This window comes from Orcinus orca, chromosome 4 (assembly GCF_937001465.1).
Source record: "Orcinus orca chromosome 4, mOrcOrc1.1, whole genome shotgun sequence".
Taxonomy (NCBI): domain Eukaryota; kingdom Metazoa; phylum Chordata; class Mammalia; order Artiodactyla; family Delphinidae; genus Orcinus; species Orcinus orca.
Genome location: NC_064562.1, coordinates 29,787,840 through 29,814,242, shown reverse-complemented (window position 1 = coordinate 29,814,242; position 26,403 = coordinate 29,787,840).

Below are 26,403 nucleotides of genomic sequence, written 5' to 3'. Positions count from 1 at the left end.
TGTCCCAGAGGTCTCTGAGATTGTGTTCAGACAATCTTTCTTTTGTCTTTATTCTGCTCCCCAGAAGTTATTTCCACCGTTTTGTCTTCCAGCTCATTTATTTGTTCTTCTGCCTTAATTATTCTGTTATTGTTTCCTTGTAGTATATTTTTCATTTCAGTTACTGTGTTGTTCATCTCTGTTTGTTCTTTAGTTCTTCTAGATCTTTGTTAAACATTTCTTGTATTTTACAATCTGTGCCTCAATTCTATTTCCAAGATTCTGGATCATCTTTTCTATCATTACTCTGAATTCTTTTTCAGGTAGATTGCCTATTTCCTCTTCATTTATTTGGTCTTGTAGGTTTTACCTTGCTCCTTCATCTGTGACATATTTTTTTGCTGTCTCTTTTTTTTTTTTTTTTTTTTTGGATGAGTGGGATTGTGTTCCTGTCTTACTGGTCATTTTGCCTGAGTCTTCCAACACTGGAATTTGTAGGTTGTTGGTAGAGCTGGGTCTTGGTGCTGAAATGAGAAACTCTGTGAGACCTCACTCCAATGAATATTCCCTGGTCTGAGGTTCTCTGTTAGTCCAGTGGTTTGGACTCGGAGTTCCTACTGCAGGAGCTTTGGCCTGACCCTCTGGCTCATGAACCAAGATTCCACAAGCTGCATGGGGTGGCAAAAAGAAAAAAGAAAAAAAAAAGAGCAATAACAAAGTAAAATATAAAATTAGACTAGAAAACTAACAGATATGTTAGAAAGAATATAAAAATAAAAATATAGATGAATCAACAAGAGAAGGTACAGCAGTATCACAACAGTAAAAAAAAGGAGGAGAGAAAAGAAAAAAAAATGGGGGGAAAAGCCCTTTGCTGTGGAGGGTGGGGCCTAAGCATGGGTGAGTTTTGGGTGGTGGTTGGGGCCTCTGCTTAGGACCCACAGGGCTGAAAAAGGCCCTGGGGGCAGTGGGGGCTGGGGCTTCGGCTCAATGGAACAGAAGAAGCCCAGGAGTGCCCCCTACCCCTGGTCTCAGAGGGCAGGGTACCTCACCTGGGAGCCCAGCAGGTTTCCTGTGCTCGAGTGGGTGGGCCAAATGCCCTCCTCTCCTCTCCTGCTCCTCTGTTCCCTGATGGCCCCTCCTGCCTGCCTCTCCTGCTCTCCTCAGCCTCCCTCTTATGCTCCCAGGACCCACGTGACCTGGAGGGGGCTTTGGAGGTGAGGCACCAGCCTGCGAGCTCAGCAGACTCCCTGGCCCGAGTGGGCAATGTAGTTGCCCTCCGCTCCTCTCCCACTCCTCCCAGAGGGCCCCTCCCACCTGACTCTCCTGATCTCCCCGGCCTCAGGGCTGCCAGTCCTGTCTGACCTCCACTTCTCCTCCCCCCTCAGTTCCCCCACATCTTACCTGTTCACCTGGGGGTTTCTCCCATCTCCTTGGATATCAGGGTCTCCCACCAGTGGCTGGCAGCTGCCCTAGTTGTAGGGAGATGCTAACTAAGTGTCTTCCCACACCACCATCTTGTCTCTGCCCTGCAGGTCAATTTTTAAACTACATTTCAAGTAATGAGACTTATGCCTTAGAGCCAGTGTTTTATTTAGCTGGTGAATGTTTAGGCTGTTTCTCTATTTACTAATACCAGCTGATAATTAGCAATGAAAGAGGAAAATAAATTATGTTGATTCTAAACAACACTATTCTTTTCCAAGTTGCCACTCATCTTGGGGTATCATTTTCCATTTCAGGCAACAATTCATCTAGTAAAAGGTAAGCAAAACTTTCCATCAAATGATGATGGGAAAGGGAAAACATGGCTTCTACTTCTAGTGACTATCATCTATCACCACTTGGAAACAAGAGGGAGCATTAGTTGATAATTTAGTATGTATCACTCACCATGTGCTAAGGACTTTGTGTTCATGGTAGCCTTTAATCCCTGCAATCTTAGAAAGTAGATATTGTAACTTCCATTGCAGGAAAGAGGAACATCAATACAGGCCCATTTAACTCTAAAGCTTTTGGCTACTGTGTTATACCACCAGAATACTTGCAATATTCTTTACTGTGTAGATAAGCACATGTGTGTGTGTGTGTGTGTGTGTGTGTGTGTGTGAGAGAGAGAGAGAGAGAGAGAGAGAGAGAGAGAGAGAGGGAGGGAGGATGTTGTAAAGAAAGGGGAAGAGTATGTTTTACATGTTTCTAAAATAAATAATGTTAACTGTATTTATTGACAATACAAATGACAGTAGAAAAAAGTGGGAATGGAAAGATATTCCTTGGAGATGGAGTTTTGATGGCAAAACTGAAATCGATATTTCAGAGTCTGATCACCTTCCCAGATTAGTGTCTCCATCATCCTATTTTTGCTGTCTGTCTGAACTAGGACAGCAGTGGCCACATCTATGTCTCAGTAAACCAGAGCATAGTAGAGTCAGGCTGGATATGTTAATTAACTTCAGTTGCTAAATGGTGGATCAGATCAGTCACTAAACAATTCAATTAATAGATGACAGTAAGTAACAGACTGAATATGCCATGGCTAATTTCATCCACACCTGTTGATTCTTTAGTAATTGATCTGATCCACCACACAGCTAACCCATGTGGTTCTTAAAATGCCTAGAATACTGTGTGTGGTGTTCCAGCTATTTCACTAGTACATTTATAGCCTTCAAATGCCACATCCTCAAAAAGAATCAGACTTAGGTTGAAGACACATACAACAGGCCTATCTGATTTTTTAATAGATATATTTTCTAATAATGGACTCTCTGAGCTAAATATATACTTTATCTTTTACATGTAAATATAAAAATATGTAACAATTAAAAAATTGTCTTTAAAAGTGATTAGTTTGTGCACTAGAGTTCTTTAAATTGTCATACTGATAACTAACAAGTAGTACTGGTTATTATTAACTAATAGTTTAGAAGGTTTTACCTGTTATTTTAGACAAAACATTTTAGTTTTACTGTTTTATTTTTCCTTAAGACATAAAAAATCTCCACTGCCAAAATTTTATCTGTTACAGCTTCTGTACAAATAAAGAAATTATTAATAAATAATCAGAAAGTGACTGGTTGTGTGACTAAGACCCCTAGTCTACATTCAGGGAATCTACATTATAATCCCAGTTACATCAGAGATTCACTGAGCTAAGAGAATCCAGAGTTAGGCCATTAAGTTCAAAGCCTCAAAGGAGAGGGTCTGAAGACCAGAGGAGCTCATCACAAATCTCCTGATTCCTAGCCGTGTATCACCTCAAGCTCTACAGTCTAAGTATTTTTGAAGAAAAACATTAGAAAGTACAGTTCACAACTAATTAGATTATGGAAATATCTCATGTCTTGATTTTACTGAATCAATCTTCAAAGTACAGTATGATAAGATTATATAGTTAGTGTTAGCCTTTAAATTTTGAAATATGATTGCAAACCTATTTTGTAAAGATTTCTTGAGTGAGACCAATTATAACACATCATTGAATTTTTTTTCTAGGCCATGGTAAAATGTATGGATTTTTATTCTAAAAACAATAAGAAACAATAGATGGATTTTCTAAATTTAAATGTATATATACTTATTTTATTTTATTTTTTTCAAATCATTGAATTTTGACCCATATACCTTCATTACATATTCCACTGACTTTTTTGGGGGGGGCCCTGATATTACTTTTTAGCATTAATAACAAGATGGATTGAGTCAGTGTAGTGGTGGTGGGTGGAGGGTATAATTTGTGAATCCATAGCTTTATATGCTTCTATCAATTATTCATTCAGTCACCTAATTATTCAACACATATTGATTGCCTGCTTATAGACTCCAGGATACAGAAATGAAAAGACATGGCTGGTTCCAGACCCTATGATCCAGGACAAGATGAACATGTCAGCCTAGGATTACAGTGCAGTACAGGATGTGCTGTGAGCCACGTAAGAACAAGGGACAGCAAGGACACAGGATGATGCAGATGCAATCTGCTTGGCAAAGGACAGGCTACCAGGAGGAGATGGCATATAGGATTAAATATTTATAATTATAATAATAGATAATATTTTATTGATGCTTACAATAGATAATATTTTACCCCTTTAATATTTACAATAATTTATTTACATGTATATTGTTGATAATATTTATTATAGACAGTATTACAATAGATAATATTTTATTGATGCCAGGTGCTATTCTAAGCCCTTTGCATCGATTAGCTTACTTAATCCTCACAACAACTCCTTGAGATAGGTACTATTATTATCTCCATTTTCCCATGAAGCAACCAAGATTCAAGGTCACAGAATTAGAAAGTGGCAGAAGTGGAATTTGAACTCAGACTCTAGATTGTGACAAAAAAAAGGGAGTGAGAGTGAACAAAATGATAGGATAAGATCACAGAAGTCAGCAACGGCAAATCATAACAGCTTTGTGTGATGTATGAACAACTGTGAATTTGCCCTAAAGGCTATAATTATGCAAGGCTCTTCAGTGTGTCAAAGACCAGTACACATGTTCTCACTTCCATCCCTTTGCTCACATAGCTACCAGAAATGTCCTTCCTTTATCCCTGCTCTCCCTTAATTCTTTCCTATCCTTTAAAACCTCTCTCCTCTGTGAAACTTCCAGCCCATAAAACCACCATCCAACTCTTCCAGCACAAATTGCCCATATCACATTATTCAGTAATTCTGGCTGATACTCTGCAATAATTTTCCACATGTATTTATCCAATCACCCCATAGATGTCACACACACTCTTAAAGGCTTAGAAACCATGACCTATTCCCTTTCTGTACTCCCACAGCATCTAGTCCAGCTAGTGAGCATCTAGAAGTTACTTATAGAATAAAACTTGTAGGGACAGTGGAATCTGTTGTTATTACTGTTCCTCAAAACAGAAATTTCCCCACCTGTCCATCTGGTCTTTCTGGCTGCTTGTTGTATAATCAAGAGATTTAAATCTCAACAATAGATAATTATAACTTGCTTGGCAAATGCCCAAACTTCTGCCCAGATTAATGGGGGAAGAAAGATAAAATAATAAGAATACAGCACAACACATATATTAGCTCTAACTGATTTTCTAATATCTTACTTCATAACTAGTACTATTTGCAAGACAGTCAATCTATTTTAAGATTAGAAGGTCTCTTCAGTGTTTATGATGTTCTCCTACACCTCCCAATTCACCAGTCTCCAGCCTTACTGTTCAGACAGGATTTAATTTTTAAATTAGCCTTGACACATGAGAGACTATTTTTAAAGATCTACCAAGTAGGAAATTCCATATCCTTCAATAGTAATTCATCCCACTCAGCCAGTTCTTCCCTAGGTTTAATCTAAATCCCACACATTGCAGTTGGGGCTCATTTCCTCTTGTTTTGACCCCTGCTGTGTAAAAGAATAGTTGATTTTGTTCAATTATGACTAAACCATTCTTTTCTCTTTTTTTTAAAGTACTATTAAATAACCCAGGCCTCTCTTGTTTAGTTGAATCATCATAGCTATTTTAACCTATACTCATAGATCTTATTCCCTAATTATTTTTATCTTCACTACTAAATACTTTCTAAGTCCTCTACATTCTTAGTGCAGGATCTAGAGCTTAAAAATGGGACCCAGGGACTGTCTGGCTAGGGGCAGGCATAACTGGAAGATGACCTCATGGTTCCTGATTTCTGCTCTTCTATTACTGACTCTCATTGTGATGTCTCCACTCCTTGCAGGGATACTTTCTAGCTTCATTGCCTGATAATCACCCCTAAAATATCCATCAACCAGACTAAAGATTAGTAATTATTGCTCTGCCACAGCTACTTGACATTATTAATTGAAATTCTTTGTGAACGTCTTATCATTTGTTCACATTAGTAAGAAATCTACATAAATAGTGCTGAGACTAGGCTCTAAATCTACCCTATCATTAGCAGCAAGTTTAATGAGTATGTTTCTTTTTTCTTTTTCTAGATTACTGACCATTTTGACCCAACCAACATCTCTTTCCCAAGTCGGTGTGTATTCTCATAAGCATGCTCTGAGTTTCGTCCCCAATCCAGTGAGCCTCCATAGGATGGTTGTAATCTCATTCCTTAATAGAATGATGAAGCTTTCTTGTTGAATATAATTTTAAACAGGTTAAAGTCAAAATAGACTGCATCAAAGAATGGATAAGTGACCTGGAAGATAAAATAGTGGAAATAACTACTGCAGAGCAAAATAAAGAAAAAAGAATGAAAAGAAATGAGGACAGTCTCAGAAACCTCTGGGACAACATTAAATGCACCAACATTCAAATTATAGAGGTCCCAGAAGAAGAAGAGAAAAAGAAAGGTACTGAGAAAATATTTGAAGAGATTATAGCTGAAAATTTCCCTAATATGGGAAAGGAAATAGTTAATCAAGTCCAGGAAGCACAAAGAGTCCCATACAGATAAACCCAAGGAGAAACACGCCAAGACACATATTAATCAAACTATCAAAGGTTAAATACAAAGAAAAAATATTAAAAGCAGCAAGGGAAAAACAATAAATAACACACAAGGGAATCCCCATAAGGTTAACAGCTGATCTTTCAGCAGAAACTCTGCAAGCCAGAAGGGAGTGGCAGGACATATTTAAAGTGATGAAAAGGAAAAACCTATAACCGAGATTACTTTACACAGCAAGGATCTCATTCAGATTTGACAGAGAAATTAAAATCTTTACAGATAAGTAAAGCTAACAGAATTCAGCACCACCAAACCAGCTTTACAACAAATGCTAAAGGAACTTCTCTAGGCAGGAAACACAAGAGAAAGAAAAGATCTACAATAACAAACTCAAAACAATTAAGAAAATGGTAATTGGAACATACATATTGATAATTACCTTAAATATAAATGGATTAAATGTGCCAACCAAAAGACATAGACTGGCTGAACAGATACAAAAACAAGACCCATATATATGCAGTCTACAAGAGGCCAACTTCAGACCTAGGGAAACATACAGACTGAAAGTGAAGGGATGGAAAAAGATATCCCATGCAAATAGAAATCAAAAGAAAGCTGGAGGAGCAATTCTCATATCAGACAAAGTAGACTTTAAAACAAAGACTATTACAAGAGACAAAGAAGGACACTGCATAATGATCAAGGGATTGATCCAAGAAGAAGATATAACAATTTTAAATATTTATGCACCCAACATAGGAGCACCTCAATACATAAGGCAAAAACTAACAGCCATAAAAGGGGAAATTGACAGTAACACAATCATAGTAGGGGAATTGAACACCCCACTTTCACCAATGGACAGATCATCCAAAATGAAAATAAATAAGGAAACACAAGCTTTAAATAACATGTTAAACAAGATGGAATTAATTGATTTTATCGGACATTCCATCCAAAAACAACAGAATACACTTTCTTCTCAAGTACTCATGGAACATTCTCCAGGAGAGATCATATCTTGGGTCACAAATCAAGTGTTGGTAAATTTAAGAAAATTGAAATCATATCAAGTACCTTTTCTGCCGACAACGCTATGAGACTAGATATCAATTACAGGAAAAAATCTGTAAAAAATACAAATACATGGAGGCTAAACAGTACACTACTTAATCATCAAGAGATGACTGAAGAAATCAAAGAGGAAATCAAAATATACCTTGAAAAAAATGACAATGAGAACACGATGACCCCAAACCTATGGGATGCACCAAAAGCACTTCTAAGAGGGAAGTTTATAGCAATACAATCCTACCTTAAGAAACAAGAAACATCTCAAATAATCAACCTAACCTTACACCTAAAGCAATTAGACAAAGAACAAAAAAACACCAATGTTAGCAGAAGGAAAGAAATCATAAAGATCAGATCAGAAATAAATGAAAAAGAAATGAAGGAAACAATAGCAAAGATCAATAAAACTAAAAGCTTGTTCTTTGAGAAGATAAACAAAATTGATAAGCCATTAGCCAGACTCATCCAGAAAAAAAGGGAGAAGACTCAAATCAATAGAATTAGAAACGAAAAAGGAGAAGTAACAACTGACACTGCAGAAATACAAAGGATCATGAGAGATTACTACAAGAAATTCTATGCCAATAAAACGGACAACCTGGAAGAAATGGACAAATTCTTAGAAAAGCACAACCTTCCAAGACTGAACCAGGAAGAAATAGAAAATGTGAACAGACCAGTTACAAGCACTGAAATTGAAACTGTGATTAAAAATTTTCCAACAACAAAAAAAAGCCCAGGACCAGATGGCTTCACAGGCGAATTCTATCAAACGTTTAGAGAAGAGCTAACACCTATCCTTCTCAAACTCTTCCAAAATATAATAGAGGGAGGAAGACTCCCAAACTCATTCTACAAGGCCACCATCACTCTGATACCAAAACCAGACAAAGATGTCACAAAGCAAGAAAACTACAGGCCAATATCACTGATGAACATAGATGGAAAAATCCTCAACAAAATACTAGCAAACAGAATCCAACAACACGTTAAAAGGATCATACACCATGATCAACTGGGGTTTATCCCCATGATACAAGGATTCTCCAATATACACAAATCAATCAATGTGACACACCACATTAACAAATTGAAGGAGAAAAACCATATGATCATCTCAATAGATGCAGAGAAAGCTTTCGACAAAATTCAACACCAATTTATAATAAAAGCCCTCCAGAAACTAGGCATAGAGGGAACTTACCTCAACATAATAAAGGCCGTATATGACAAACCCACAGCCAACGTCATCCTCAATGGTGAAAAACTGAAACCATTTCCAGTAAGATCAGGAACAAGAGAAGGTTGCCCACTCTCACCACTATTATTCAAGATACTTTTGGAAGTTTTAGCTAGAGCAATCAGAGAAGAAAAAGAAATCAAAGGAATCCAAATCGGAAAAGAAGAAGTAACTGTCACTGTTTGAAGATGACATTATACTATACATACAGAATCCTAAAGATGCTACCAGAAAACTACTAGAGCTAATCAATGAATTTGGTGAAGTAACAGGATACAAAATTAATGCGCAGAAATCTCTCACATTCCTATACACTAATGATGAAAAATCTGAAAGTAAAATTAAGAAAACACTGTAACAAAGAGTAAAATACCTAGGAATAAACCTACCTAAGGAGACAGAAGACCTGTATGCAGAAAACTGTAAGACACTGATGAAAGAAATTAAAGATGATCCAAACAGATGGAGACATATACCATGTTCTTGGATTGGAAGAATCAACATTCTGAAAATGACTATACTACTCAAAGCAATCTACAGATTCAATGCAATCCCTACCAAACTACCAATGGCATTTTTCACAGAACTAGAACAAAAAATTTCAAAATTTGTATGGAAACACCAAAGACCCCGAATAACCAAAGCAATCTTGAGAAAGAAAAACAGAGCTGGAGGAATCAGGTGCCTGGACTTCAGACTATACTACAAAGCTACAGTAATCAAGACAGTATGGTACTGGCACAAAGACGGAAATATAGATCAATGTTAACAGGATAGAACCCAGAGATAAACCCACACACATATGGTCACCTTATTTTTTATAAAGGAGGCAAGAATATACAATGGAGAAAAGACAGCCTGTTCAATAAGTGGTGCTGGGAAAACTGGACAGCTACATGTAAAAGAATGAAATTAGAACACTCCCTAGCACCATACACAAAAATAAACTCAAAATGGATTAAAGAACTAAATGTAAGGCCAGACACTATAAAACTCTTAGAGGAAAACACAGAAAGAACACTCTATGACATAAATCTCAGCAAGATCCTTTTTGACCCACCTCCTAGAGAAATGGAAATAAAAACAAAAATAAACATATGGGACCTAATTAAACTTAAAAGTGTCTATACAGCAAAGGAAAACATAAACAAGACATAAAGACAACACTCAGAATGGGAGAAAATATTTGCAAATGAAGCAACTGACAAAGGATTAATCTCCAAAATTTACAAGCAGCTCATGCAGCTCAATATCAAAAAAATAAACAACCCAATCCAAAAATGGGCAGAAGATGTAAATAGACATTTCTCCAAAGAAGATATACAGATTGCCAACAAACACATGAAAGAATGCTCAACATCATTAATCATTAGAGAAATGCAAATCAAAACTACAATGAAATATCATCTCACACTGGTCATAATGCCCATCATCAAAAAATCTATGAACAATAAATCCTGGAGAGGGTGTGGAGAAAAGGGAATCCTCTTGCACTGTTGGTGGGAATGTAAATTGATACAGCTGCTATGGAGAACAGTATGGAGGTTCCTTAAAAAACTAAAAATAGAACTACCATATGACCCAGCAATCCCACTACTGGGCATATAGCCTGAGAAAACCATAATTCAAAAAGAGTCATGTACCACAATGTTCATTGCAGCTCTATTTACAAAATCCAGGACATGGAAGCAACCTAAGTGTCCATCGACAGATGAATGGATAAGGAAGATGTGGCACATATATACAATGGAATATTACTCAGCCATAAAAAGAAACGAAATTGAGTTATTTGTAGTGAGGTGGATGGACCTAGAGTCTGTCATACAGAGTGAAGTAAGTCAGAAAAAGTAAAACAAACACTGTGTGCTAACACATGTATATGGAATCTAAAAAAAAGAAAGAAAAAACTGGTCATGAAAAACCTAGCGGCAAGCCAGGAATAAAGATGCAGACCTACTAGAGAATGGACTTGAGGACACGGGGAGGGGGAAGGTTAAGCTGGGACAAAGTGAGAGCGTGGTATGGACATACCTACACTACCAAATGTAAAATAGCTAGTGGGAAGCAGCCACATAGCACAGGGAGATCAGGTGGGTGCTTTGTGACCACCTAGAGGGGTGGGATAGGGAGGGAGGTGCAAGAGGGAAGAGACATGGGGATAACAGGGTGTTAAAGTGAACGGAAGGATTCAACCCCTTTTCAAGGAGGGTGTCTCCATGTGGGCAGAACTAGAGATTAAATGGGTGTTTAATTAAAAAAAAAAAAAAAAAAGACTGTATCAAGTCTTCCAAACCCTAAGGTCATAATGAATGAGTTTGACAGGTTCTTTTCTTCATGAGTACTGTTATCTGTCCACGTTTAAAAATATATATATAAGCTTTTATTTAGGTCTCCCATCTTTAACTTTAAAAACTGTATTAGTCTCTTAGGGCTGTCCTAACAAAGTACCACAGACTGGATGGCTTAAACAAATTTATTTTCTCATAGTTCTGGAGGCTAGATATCCAAGATCAAGGTGTTGGCACAGTTGGTGTCTTCTGAGGCCATTCTCCCTTGGTTTATAGGTGGCCATCTTCTCCTTGTGTCTTCACATGGTTACCCATCTGTGCATGTTTGTGTCCTAATCTCTTTTCATAAGGACAACAGTCATATTGAATTAAGACCCACCTCAATGACCTCATTTAATCTTAATTACCTCCATACAACCCTATCTTCAAATACAGTTATATTCTGAGGTATCGAGGGTCAGGATTTCAATGTACAAATTTGCGGGGGGACACAATTCAGCCCATAACAAAATATCCATTACTATCTTTCTTCCTCCACTAAGTGTAATATTGTTAATAAATTGCCAGTAATGCATCTATATCTTGCTTTATTTTTTTCCCAAACTATTTCCTAAACCCAATCTAGGATGTTTTGTTGTCCTAAAGACTTCACTAATTCTCTATATTTCTTTTAAAATAATCTCTTTGATTTTGCTCTTTTGTTGACAACAAAGCAGCTCATCAATTCAGTCAACCTGGACAAATCTCTGAGGAAAAAAAAATTAAACTACATGTTTAGTGCAGTTGTTTGGTCTATATTGCCAAGATCACTTAAGCCAGTAGTAGCCTTATATCTAGCCTTGGTAGTATTCTGCCTTATTTCCATTTCAAATGTAGTTCTGTGTACAGAAACTTCTCTTTTTTTCACCTTTCATTATGTTTTATGATATTTTCCAAGAGTATGCTTAGCTCCTTTGGACAGCCTGGCTCCTTAAGCTCTCTTAGTATAGAAGAGAACTTCTAAGCTCTCTTAGTATTTTTTTTAAAACTAGCTACCTAAGATTATTGAAATCTGATTTCTTTTCTTTGTTTGTTTGTTTTTTGTGGTACGAAGCCCTCTCACTGTTGTGGCCTCTCCCGTTGCGGAGCACAGGCTCCGGACGCGCAGGCTCAGCGGCCATGGCTCACGGGCCCAGCCGCTCCGTGGCATGTGGGATCTTCCCGGACCGGGGCACGAAACCATGTCCCCTGAATCGGCAGGTGGACTCTCAACCACTGCGCCACCAGGGAAGCCCTGAAATCTGATTTCTGAAACACGTTAACTTTACATCACTGATAGAAAAGAATCTATGAGGTAGCTACAATCACCAAAGACATGAATAATTGGATTAAGAGATGAAGAGTCAAGATTCCCCAGTCTCAGATCCAAGTGGAACTGCTGGGTTAAAATGTTGGGATGTATTTCACCAACATTGTCTTAGATTCTCTTCCCCTTTTGACCAGGTTCCCACATGAATCATTAATTCCTTTAATGCTCCCTCTGTGTAGATTATTTTTCAGTCCAATTAACATACCAACGTTCTCAGCTTTACCTTGGGAACCTCTACCTAAATAGCCCTCCACGTCATTAATGACCCCTTCAAATCTGCTCCTTCTCCATTTCTCTTGACCCCTATGCTCCTAGTTACCCAGGCTGGAAACTTTATAAACAGACATGTGGTTTTTCTCTTCCTTCACTAAACTGTCTTCCACTTTGCCTTCATTACCTCTGATTTAAACCATTCACTGATCATGTAAAAAGCATCTTAATTTATTGAATTTCTCTTCCACCACCCCCACCACCCATTCAATCCCAGACCCTATCTACTGCTAGACTGGTAGATGTAACAATACAATAACAAGCTGTGTAGAGAAAGGAATGGAAATAAGGAAAGAGCCACTTTCTTAGAGATAAAGAAGAGAGATGTTAAAATAAAGGAAAAGTTGCCTCCCTTAATTAAAGAACTCCCAATTCAAATATATATAGATATATAAATATATATATATGATGCCTTCCAAGGCCTACTGAGCAAAATTCAAATTCTTACCCTAGGTAAGGTATTCAATGCCTTCCATATTCTGGTGCTGATTTCCCCACAATTCTCCTTTGATACTCTAAAATAATGGAATTTCATTATTCCTTCCATATACCCTGTGCTTCCACAGCAGTACTTACTCTCCTCCAGTTTCTACTCAACATTCAAATTTAAGTTCCTGTGTAAAGCTTTCTCTAATGTGTTCAGATATGAGGGACTCATATTCAAACCATCCTCCAACCTAGAAGTCCCCAAATTGGTATACACACACTCCAAGAGAAGAGCAAACCATCTACTGGAGTGTGGAAAGAAAATATGTGAACGTCTATGATAGTTCCTTTTAAAAATAAGAAAGAAGTTAAAGGCTACTATTATTTAATATACATATTGACACTAGGACCCTCACTAGATCCATGCATCAGATGTGGATTCCATGGAAAATTAGCCTTCAAAAGTCTGGAGTTCCACAATGACAAAACATTTGCTGTGACGCATATCCATCATTCATTTTCAGTATATTATGACATATTGCAGTTTATATAGGTTTTTGGATAGTCTTATCTAATTTCTAGTTAAATTAAGCCTCACAACATGCTTAATATTTTTTCTACAAGACCCTACGAATTAAAAATAATATAAGCACCAGCAAACAAGAATTAAATGACAGATATAACATTCCCCTCTCCCAATATGAGCTTTACATCAACCACACTGGATGCAAAAATCAGATCTGACCTATAAATCACATTCTTACTGCCAAAAAATTATAAATTGTATACTTAAGAAAGTAAGAAGAGTTTTCAATTGTTCAACAAAATTAAAATCATTTCAAAAAATACTGACTGTTTCCTCTTAAAATTATCTTTTTAATATCTAATATTGTTTATGATTATAATGTATGTAATATATTAGTATGGAGTGCATACATGTAACATATATAAATATCATATATCTCCAGCAGGCATGCAAAAAATCTTTTTAATGGGCTGCACAAACCAAAAGTGTGGGGACCAGTCTTCCGAACTGACATAGCACTGTTCATACCTCTTAAGTGGAATTCATTACTTTCTTACTTGTATTCTAGTCACTTACAAAGAGGCACTTTTGGCCCCCCATGTCTTCTAAACTACAGTCTCTTGGAGGAAAGGGATATCTTATTCACATTAAATTGTCCACTGTGTTAAACATATTTATTGAGCACATTAGTGACTGATTATTCAATAAATGTTTGGTAGGAGGATAAGGATGAGTAAATGGGAGTGTTCCCAGTGAATTTAAGGTTCTTGCCTTGTCACGGAAAGAATTCGGAGAAGAGGCAGGGAAGTTAAGAAAGTGAAGTGGGAATTTACTTAAGCAAGAATACGCTCTCGGGCTTCCCTGGTGGTGCAGTGGTTGAGAGTCCGCCTGCCGATGCAGGGGACACGGATTCGTGCCCCGGTCCGGGAAGATCCCACATGCCGCAGAGCGGCTGGGCCCGTGAGCCATGGCCGCTGAGCCTGCGCGTCCGGAGCCTGTGCTCCGCAACGAGAGAGGCCACAACAGTGAGAGGGCTGCGTACCACAAAAAAAAAAAAAAAAAAGAATATGCTCTCAGAGGGAGAGCGGGCAGACAGGTGAGGAGCTGCTGCCCTGGGTTTCTCTGGCAAGCTGGTTATGAGGGGCATACAAATGAAGGGGTGGAGTATTCACTGGGGCAGGAGGAGTTTGGGGGTCGTATTCCCTGATTTTCATCCCAGCTCCACCTTCCCGAGGGCAAGATTTTTGTCCTTTTTTAGCTTAGATCATAAGTGTCATGGCGTTAGTGCATGATGGGTATTTCTTATCTGCAAGGCTAATTTTATTGTAATGACAGCACAATAAGCAACAGGTTACATTCGGATGTGGGAGATTCCTGCCTTTCCTCACCTTTCTTTGTCTGCCTCCTGGACACTTGTCACCCAAGACGTGTGGTTTCCTGTCAGTCTGGAGGTTCCTGCTTTTCTTTGTCTGCCCATGGACCCCTGCTGGTTACCAGATGCTTCATTTCCTGCCACCTGGCCCCTGCCCCCATTTCTCTGCTCATAACTAGCTGCCTGCCTGCTGTAACAGGAGGATGAATATGTTGTGGTTTAAAGTGCTATTTAAATTGTCCCCGGTTGGATGACCAAGAAAGAACACTTCTGATAGCCCTCCCCCGGCAAGAGGGGTTAAAGAGCATCTTAGGTGGAGCTACAAGAACCAACCTAAGACCCCAGATTTCCCTGAGAAGAATGTCATATTTCAGGAAGTAGAAAGAAGGCAGAGTCGAAATCAGTAGTGGCAATGGTTTTCCTCTTTGAAGAGAACCAGGGCTCCTGACACATTCTCCAGGCTGCTGTCATCATCAGCACAAGTTTTCTTCTGACACGTATTCTGTGAACGTGCTACAGGCACTATAACCCAGGCTCTGGTTTGTTACCTAAAATGAACTGACTCACCAGGAAATGCATTTTTACTGCTCTTTTTTAGATGAGTATCACAGCTCTGTTTAAAGTATAAACGTTCATCAAGGTAGCCACATTAAAAATATCATGCAAGACAACCACCCATGATAAAACGTTTTAATCACAAAAGTCCTTCATAAGGCGAGCACTGTAATTACCCAAGTGTTAGTATCACTTGCATTTAAGGAGACATGCTAGGCAATAATAGATGATAATGCCCTATGACACCAATAAACCTGAAAAGGAAGAGTAGGAATGAGTCTGAAGGTGAGGAGGTTGCTGGGGAAAAGAAGTGTCTGAATCTGATAAGAAAACTGTAGCACATGCTGCATTCAAAGCAAGGGATGAGATAAGATGATGAACTGATGTGGGGAGAGAAAATCCAACAGCATCCACAGAGATGGAGAAAGAGCAAGGTAATGCATACTCCCCATGTTGTGTAAGTGCTATTTTGGGGTATAGATGTTTTACTATATTTTGGGACACTGGAGTTTCAAGCACCTTAGTCATTTTGTTTCTGACAATTCTTAGCTAAACACAGAGCTCATGAAGTCCAGATATCACGAAGCCTAAAGCCAGGTTCAGCCACGAAGTTGCCTCCAATTGCTCAGCCAGAAGGTGACTAAAAGAACAAAGGGGTCGAATCAGCCAACAGAGAGGCCCTGCCCACCCACCCACTCCTCAGCATCACAGCATCTCAGGGCTTGTAGAGGATAAGGTGAGCTCTGAAAGTACAAAGTCTCAGGGAGTCCTGGGAGGGGAAATAATGCCCCTTGCACATGTCAGATCCAGCTGCAGCTGAAGTGTGACAACTCCACTAAGTGTTAAAAACTGACTAGTTGCACAGTTGAGAAGGGGAAGGGAAATTGGAGGCATACCAGAGACTTAAGAGTTGAGAATGTAGGTTTGTTACCACTTCCCTGAAGCTCAGCTAGAAGCCGGACTGGCCTATTCCAAGCAGTTCAGAGCTCCCTGTGTGCCTTCAAACCAGTCCAACACTAGAGCCCTTCCTATGGAGGGCACTCATACAGTGGGGGAGGTCAAAGCCCCACACCAGGTGCAAAAGAAAGGTGTTAAAATGAAGTAAAAAACAGATTGGAGGCGCACTTTGGTAAAAGGTTGAGCAATTCCTTATAGTGACATACATACCCACCCATGCCACAGCAACTCCATTCTTATGCATCCAAGAAAAATGAAAACATACATCCACACAAAGACTGGTACAAGAATGTTCAAAGCAGCTTTATTCATAATAGCAAAAAACTGGTAACATGCCAAATGTCCATCAAAAGGAGAATGGATAAACAAATTGTGGAGTATATACATATAATGAGACAATTCTCAGCAAAAAAAAAAGAAAAAGCAAAACAAAACTATTGACATGCACAGCACATATGCATGTTACAGACATTATGCTGAGCAAAAGAATCCCAATACTAAAGAATACACATTGTGTTATTCCATTATATAAAGCTGTAGAACAGGCAAAACTCATATATAATGAAAAAAATTAGAACTGTAGTTGCTCAGGGGAGAGAGAAAGAATTGCCTGGGAGGGGGAAATTGTTGGGATGATGGAAATGTTCAATATCGCTCTTGGGGTGTGGATTGTACAAGGTATGCATTTATCAAAATTCACTGAATTGTGTGTTAATATTTATTTTACTCTATATAAACTTTACCTTAAAAAAACAGTAAACAAATGTTGAAGCCTAGTTAGAAGGTTTCTTTTTTACCCCTCCACAGTGTTATGGGTTACCAATTCCTACACTAATCTCTGTGTATTCTAATCTTGAGCAAATGAGTAAATGTATTAAGGGTAATGAGATTCAAGTTTCATGTAGTTGTAGAAGAGTTACAAATACGGAAAACAGAGAATGAGAATGTACCCTGTAGTGTTAGATTGGAATTGAAAGCACCAGTATAAGATCATAGTTTTAATAGATGAATGAATATAAACAGAGATAGTTTCCCAGCTCTATTCATGTGAGAGGACCTAGAAGCAATGACATCCATTAACAATGAGCATATGTAGTACTTATAATATTTGGCTTCTAATTTTTTTTAATTAATTAGTATGTTTTATTTATTTATTTTTGGCTGTGTTGGGTCTTCGTTGCCGTGTGCGGGCTTTCTCCAGTTGCGGTGAGCAGGGAGTACTCTTCATTGTGGTACGCGGTCTTCTCACTGTGGTGGGTTCTCTTGTTGCGGAGCAAGGGCTCTAGGCACACGGGCTTTAGTTGTGGCACATAGGCTCAGTAGTTGTGGCTCACGGGCTCTAGAGTGCAGCCTCAGTAGTTGTGGTGCACAGGCTTTGTTGCTCCGTGGCATGTGGGATCTTCCGGGACCAGGGCTCAAACCCATGTCCCCTGCATTGGCAGGCAGATTCTTAACCACTGTGCCACCAGAGAAGCCCTTGGCTTCTAATTAATAGTGGCTTCTCCTTTTAAAAAGAAGCCAGAGATCCATGGGAAAGGTTGATTATAGAGATGGAACAGAGAAAGTACAAGATAATCCTGGAACATCTCGTTATACAGAAATTCAGAAAGTGGTCAAAGAATGATGGGACTATATCAAAAGGACACAAAATCCTAATTTCTGCTTCCACTTCAACCTTAATATCAAAAATGAGCTTAATAACCTACAGTCATAGTTTTTTGTAAACTCATCAGATAGTTGAGGATAAAAAAAGCCAAAATGAACTAAAACCTAGAAAGTGGCAAGCCCTTTGTAGGAAATGCCCTACAGCTTCTATCATCTTTTGTAGGGCAGTGGGACTAGGAAGATGACACCATTAATGGGTTTAAGGAAAAACTAACTGAACTCTGTAAGAACTTTAAAGACTAAGGGACAGTTGGTGTGATGTTTGAATCCTGAGGAGCTCTGTCTATACCCACTCATCAGATCTTTCTCATAGACCCTCACTTAGTGCTCATGCAAAAGATTATGAGCAGAGCAAGAGAGCTGAGACAGAACCCCTAAAATACAGGTGCTTGCTAAATGCTAGAGGAGGACAGGAGAAATGAGAGAGACTGTTCAAGGCACTGCAGGTTCTTATTCCATCCTTCTCAGAGGTTGCCCACAGCTGGAGGAAGAATAGGAGAGCCAGGAGAGACCCCTTTGAGAAGCAGGTGCCCAGGGCCTGAGAGTGTCTTTCAGCTCTTTTGCCCTGCCTGTCAGAGACAAGCCATGCTAAATCCCTACAGACATTCTCAGCATTCACTGAATATACTTCTCAGCACTCCAAAGATGCAAGAGCAAGGCAGGAGAGCAGAAAAAGATCTCTTGAACCACAAAAGTCAGGAGGCAGGGCTCAATATCAAAGGGAACTCCTTAGCAACATAAAAAGCTGGAAGCCAGTTTATAAAGCAGAACGAGATGCCTATTAATTCAGAAAGCTAAAGATTGTTTGTACAAAAAGGTCTTGCCCTGCCGAAGGTAAAGTACTAACTCACCCCTGAATCATTAACCTAATGGTGAACTAAAACAACAGTAAATTCCAGTCCCATCTCAACAATGGTCTAGATGGACTACTGACAGGAATAAGGGTGTTCCCTTTCCCAGGCAGAAATGTTATTTACTTCAGTCTCTACTGTTTTGTTTTTTAGTACACACAGTGTCCTGCATACAATCAAAAATTACAAAATTCATGAAGAAAAATTTTTTAAATTTTAAAGAAATAATAGCAGACTTAGAGATGGCCCAGAAGTTAAAATGATATGACAGGGACTTTAAAATAACTTTGATAAAAGGAAGCACGAGGTACATAATATATGTAAACAGATGGGTAATTTGGACACAGAAATAGAAACTATTACAAAAGAAGAGCCAAATGAAATGGATAGAAACAAAATATATGATATCTTAGATAAAAAATTACATAATCAGTGTATCAACAGACTGGAAGCAGTGAAAAGAATAACTACAACAGATTAATACTGACAACAGGTCAATAGAAATCTAAATTTCAGTACAAAAAAAGTGAAAAAATGAAGTAGGAATATCAAACAGTCTAAAGCATATGTAATTAGAATCTCATAATGTGAATTAAAATTTTATTAATTATAAAGAGAAAAATCATAAGTTATAGTAAAGAAACCTAGCAGACACCACCTTAACCAAGTGATCAGAGTTAGCATCACTAATATTGGGATAAACCAATATCATGTGCCACCTGATATGATACATTGAGAAGGACACCACACAACTTCAATGGTATAACTGCCCCACAAAGAGCATAATCTGAATCTAATTATAAGAAAACGTTAGACAAACTGAATTTGAAGGACATTCTACAACATAATTGACCTGTACTCTTCAAACATATTAAGATCAAGAAATAAAAAGGAAGGATGAGAAGCCATTCCATATTTAAAGAGACATCACAGCTCAAGGCTATTAGTGATTCTGGATTAGATCCTGGACGAAGGAAAACATCCATAAAGGACATTATTAGCATAATTAATTAAAATTCAGTATGGGGGCTTCCCTGGTGGCGCAGTGGTTGAGAGTCCGCCTGCTGATGCAGGGGACACGGGTTCGTGCCCTGGTCCGGGAAGATCCCACATGCCCGCATACAGCAAAAAAATAAATAAATAAATAAAAATAAATAAAATAAAATTCAGTATGGACTATGTATTAGATTATAATATATATCGATGTTAAATTTTCTGGTTTTGATAACTGGATTATGGTTATGTAGGAGAATGCCTGTGTTCTTAAAAATTATGCAGTAAACTAAGGATAAAAGGTTACAACATTCTAAACTTTTAAACTCTCAAATGGTATTCCACCTATACATATATATATATATATATATATATATTATACATATACACACACAAAGAAAATAATTAAGCAAATGAACAGAATGTAAATACTTGGTAAATCTGGAAAAAGTATTACTGGAATTTCCTATGCAATTCATGCAGCTTTTTTGTAAGTCTGAAATTATATCAAAATACAAAGTTACCCCCAAAGGGCATCCTTGGAAAAAAAAATGATACTGCCAGAGAATACTAGATTGTTTGAGAAGTGATTATAGAGCAGGCAGGGAGATGCTGTGGTCAAGCAAGCAATGTAGCATTTCACTGATGATCAAAGACATGTGTCAATTCTGTGCAGATTCTGAAATGACATTAGTTTAAAACCTAGGGACTTTAAAACAGGAAGGAACCTTGGCAGTGCCCTGGCCTACCCTCCTCCTTTTAGAGAGAGGAAAACTGAAGTTATGTGTGGAGCCCGAGCTTCTTTGAGGAAGATCTCAGCCTTCTGAGTCTCAGGCTTCATTTCTCAGGCATTCATTCTATAATCATTCATCATGCTTCCTTCTCAAAAATGTTAAGGCTCTCCCAGCAGCCTTGCCATGACTTCCTTCTCTGTGAGCCACTCTGAAGCTCTAACCCCTAATCTGGGCAATTGCCATAATTTGCCATGGTGGAAGTAAGTGTGTGTCTGCATCATGTCACGGCATTCCTTATAGAGAGAGGTATTGGAGTTCCAAGGAACATGAGGGCTTTGTTCCTCCTGGGAGCAGCAGAACTCTTTACCACACTTCCCCCTTGCAGGTTACCTCCTCTGAGTGCAGATTCGTCTTAATTACTGTCCCTTCTATTTTTATTGACTGGCTGTAGAGATTTATTGAACGATCAATGTGTACTTACCACTCCCCTATCACATTGATAATATGACTTATTACTGCCCATTTAGTCATTCCCCGATTAAGCATTCCTGAATTAAATAAGGGTGTGGTGTATATGCGGGGAGGAGTAGGAAAAGTTGGCCCTTCCTTTCTCAAGAAAGGCATTCAGTAATATGTAACTATGTGACTTCTGATGGGCACACCAAGCTAATAAGGAGAAATTTTGGATTCCAAACTCCTGCTCATCTAGGGGTAGCCTGATTAGTCTCTGTGGCCACAAGGAAAGCCCCAAACCTCACAGCCATGTCATAATGAGAATCAACAGAATTTCCTCCTTCCCTGGAGAAATATTTTATAGCAATGATCCCACTGGAGGCCTGATAATCTCTTCTTCCTAGGTGAAGCCCAGTTTGGCCACAGCTGTAATCATTATTTTGGCCATAAGTCCCAGAAGCTGCAGTGTTTTTTTAGTACGTCATATATAATAGGTATTAATATCTGTCTCCTGAAAAATGATTCATTGATAGCAATATCTTTGCAGTCACCCAGACACGATGGGCTGGGAATAAGGGGGCTTCCTCTGTCTGAAATCATCGTGACCCTCCACTTCCTCCATCTCCATATCGTCAGTAACCATACCCTTTTGCTACTTTTAAAAGTTTCCCCCATCTTCCTCTACCATTTAGTTCCTACTGAGGGCTCTCTGGTGTAGGCCTGCTATTACTTGAACTTGAAAGAAAGAGTATCTTGATGGAATTAAATGAGCTGATATTTAAAAAAAAAATACACAGGAAAGAAGCAATGAACAAGAAATAATTAGGTGATATAGAGATACTGAGCTGGACATTTCCAGCCACCAGCTGGCACAAAGTAGAGCTGACCATTGGCTTTTTATATCCTATAATGTTTTTAGCACTATTTTTCACAAATCTCTATGAGACATATTCTCAATAATATTTAGAATGACCTCTACTATGTATGTACAGAAGTGACAGCACACAGCTTTTACTGAAACTAAAAGAGGAAACCACTTTATTTTTTTTTTTACTTTATTTATTTATTGATTTATTTTTGGCTGTGTTGGGTCTTTGTTGCTGCACGGGCTTTCTCTAGTTGCGGTGAGTGTGGCCTACTCTTCATTGCGGTGCGTGGGCTTCTCATTGCGGCGGCTTCTCTTGTTGCGGAGTATGGGCTCTAGGCATGCAGGCTTCAGTAGCTGTGGCTCATGGGCTCTAGAGTGCAGGCTCAGTAGTTGTGGCACACGGGCTTAGTTGCTGTGTGGCATGTGGGATCTTCCCGGACCAGGGCTCAAACCTGTGTCCCCCGCATTGGCAGGTGGATTCTTAACCACTGTACCACCAGGGAAGTACCTATGTTGGTTTTAAAAAATTTTATTCAGCACACTTTTTACACCCCCCAGCGCGCGCACACACACACACACACACACACACACACACACACACACACACGGTAATATATAAAGATCTAGGACTTCGGGATCAGACAAACTTGACTTCTAATCCAGTTCTGTCCTTATTACATTTGTGACCTTGAGAAAGTCACTTCATCTCTGTAAGGTCTAGCTTTCTTGTCTATAAACACGATTAGATGAGATAATGTAAAATTCACTTACAAAAGTTAGATATTATTCTACTTCTAGTATTTTATTTATGTTTATGTAAATTATTCCCTGAAAATGTTAGTACGATTTTATATGGGCCACATATAAAACATGTTGAAAACTTTCCAGAAGTTAGTTTTCCATTAAGCACTTGGCCACACGGATACTGTTCTCATGAGTAAGATTGTGCCACTATCCTCAAATAATCTCACCTCAATTTTCAACCATGGCTGCCTGTACTCAGAGAAGGTGCACACACATGGGGAAAATATTCTACTCAATGTTTTCCACAGTTTTGCACTCATCTTCCTTAGATCACGTGGTGTATATCTCAGTGACCCAGGAACAAATTACCACCAATGGCTAATATCCTGCATTTACTGTGCTGGAGACAGCATCCACCTTTATCCATGGGATGTCCTCAGGGCTTCACAGAGCCACTTTGGGGGCTCATTCCTATTCCAGAGAACCATAAAGAGATGGTGAGAGAAAGCAACTTTACTGACTCACCCTGCTACCAGTATGTTCCATCCCTCAGAGTAGTTAAGGCCAAAGTGTCTGGAGCCAGATGCCTGAATTCAAATCCTGGCTCTGCTCATTACTTCGTCTATGACTTTGGGGAAAATTGTTTAGTCTCTCTTGTGCCTTAGTTTTCTTATCTTCAAAATGGGGATATTTGTAGAACCTACCTCAAGGTGTATTGTAAGGATTACATGAACCAATATATTTAAAGCACATAGTCCACACCTGGCACACTGGAAATGTCCATTGCAAGGTTTGGTAGGCTTGGTGAATGTCCTGAGAAAGACCAGGCTCTACCTGAAGAGACTTAAAATCCTGGCCCACTATTGACTCATAGCACAGGCTGGTCATTTCTTAGCTCAAGAAATGAGGGTGTTAATAAGTCTGTGGGTGTTAATAAGTACCTGTATCCATACCAGGAAGCATTGCTATGTCTGCCTAATCTTCTCACCTTTTGTTAATATATTTCTGGAGCACAGGGACCAGCACAGAGCACAGGGTGTGTCATGGATATTAGTGGCACCAAATACCTATGCAAGTTAATTCATTCGCACAAAGGACAGAGAAATACAAATACTGTAGGTGCAAACACGGGTCTCTAGGGCTGACCTAATTTTTCTTTTCTTTTTTTTTTTTTTTTTCCCAAAAGTTGTGTATTTAGGTTTAGAATAGAGATTTGTGGCCTGAGGGAAGGCCATGCCCAAGGAAGTTGGTTGCTGGTGTTCACTAGCTGGTGGGAAGGTCTTGACCACCATGAGTCTCTTCTGGCAAATGTGACAGAAAATTGCTGTCTTTCCCTTCTTCTCAACATCATGACACTATACTGCACACATTCATGAGTATTAGATGGGGACTGTCCCTTTATACTCAGGAGAGTTGCTACTCAGAGATGGCTCACAGAGCCACAAGTCAGATCCTGGCAGTCCTCCTCTAGAAGGGTGTTCGAGGGGGAGGTCAAGTTTTTTAAAAGTTCATTTTGGATTTTGAATGTCCTCCCCACAAAAAGAAAAATGTTCCTTCATTTAGAGGTAAATGATAACTATACTCATATTTGAATTCGTTTTTGAAGAGATAAAGATAGATAATAGATACATTAGATAGATAGATAGATAGATGATAGATAGTTAGGTGGACAGGTTGGTAGGGAGATAGATACTAGATATACAAAGTCTACATTTACATACTCTTTAGTATGCATGTATGTATACATCTATGTATATTATGTATATGTTAATGTTATTTATAGCTATGTATGTATTTCAGAATGGGAGAACTACACAGTTATCTAGGGTTTGGTTGATCCTTGGTCTACGAGGCCTTTAGTATTCAACAACGGGGTGTTTCATAGAGAGGACCTGACCTTAATGAGGAAGAATAGGAAAACAAAGAAAATAAAACATAAGCAGGCAATGCAAAAGCCAAGAGAAAGTGATGGAGTCCACATTCAGACAGGAAGTGTGAAGTGTTAACTGCAAAATCAAGGTCACAGGCATCCTACCACAGCATTTTGATACTTCATTTACCATTGCCCACTTGTGAAGTGGAATAAAGAACAAAATGGCTTATGACTGGTATTGCTGGAAGTAAAATGGCCTAGAACATATTTTAATAAGAAAAAACAGACTCCAATAAAAGAAAAATGCAAAGAGAAAACCCAAATCACTCAGTAACTAACCACAGTAAATAAGCTCCAGCCAATGTGGATAATTCTGGGAAATAAGGGGCAAAAGAGTAAAGAAAAACATACAAACTTGTTCAAGAGAAAATGCCATCCTTTGTTATCAGAAGAAGGGGTTGGGCATGGGAATTGAAAATCCAGAAAGTTCACTTGTCTATTTTTGTTGTTTTAATCCAGGACAAAATAACCCCTTAGTTTAATGTAGTTCAACTAACAGATATCAAACAGTACATATAAAAAGCGAGAGGCTACAGCTTTTGAAGAAAACATGAATAGATAACAAGAACTAGACACTTAAAAAAGACTCCTGGGGAGAGGAAGTGACTATATCCTTCTTTGAAGGCAGCTTCTCCTTTTATTTCATTGAGTTAGTAGTGTTGGGAGAAAACACTGTAAAAACTTTAATGAAGCAATAAAACTCACTTTGAAATCTTCTGCATATGCTTTGTTTTTCTCACACAGCAGCTCACAATTACATCCATGTAAAAAAGAAACAGCCCCGGTAACTGACCTATGATTGCTTATTAAACATTTACCTTAGTGACCACATATAAAACAGTCAAATATAAAAGGAACTCTCAATTTCACAATTTATCTAGTGCACAAATGGCAGCTCCAAACTGCTAAATGGGCAAGGGACCAAAAGAGAAGTGCTCCCTGAGACTTTGAAATCCAACGTCCCCTTGTCTTAAACTGCTTTAAGAGTATAAATTGGCAGCGATCTACACATGGCCTGAGAGCACTCCACCTTCACTCCAAATCTATGTAGATCACCTTTGAGCACACCTTCCTCTCCAGGTTTATGCTCCTACCAAAGCCATGCTCTCCTAGGTCACAGTGCTTTCCACATAGCTTTCCTTCTTGCTGCAACGTGCAGCTTCAATCCCATCTCCTCTACAAGGATTCCCTTTGTTTAATTGAATGGCAGTGATATATTGGGTTGGCCAAAAAGTGCCTTTGGTTTTTAAGTAAAAATAAAAGACAAATTGTTCATTTTGACCAAGAACTTTATTGAACAACGTATTCACTGTTTTGCTCCACTACGTTCTGCCATTTTTCAGGCAACTTCATAATTCCATCTTCCCAAAACTTTTTATCTTTTTGAGCAAAGAACTGTTCCAGTTGCATTTTACAGACTTCCAGAGAATTGAAATTTCTTCCATTAAGAGAATTTTGTAAAGACCGAAATCAATGGAAATCTGAAGGTGCAATGTCTGGTGAATACTATGCTTGAATCAGAACTTCCCAGCCAAGCTGTAACAGTTTTTGCCTGGTCATCAAAGAAACGTGTGGTCTTGTATTATCCTGATGGAAGATTATGCGTTTTCTGTTGACTAATTCTGGACGCTTTTCATCGAGTGCTGCTTTCAGCTGGTCTAATTGGGAGCAGTACTTGTCGGAATTAATCGTTTGGTTT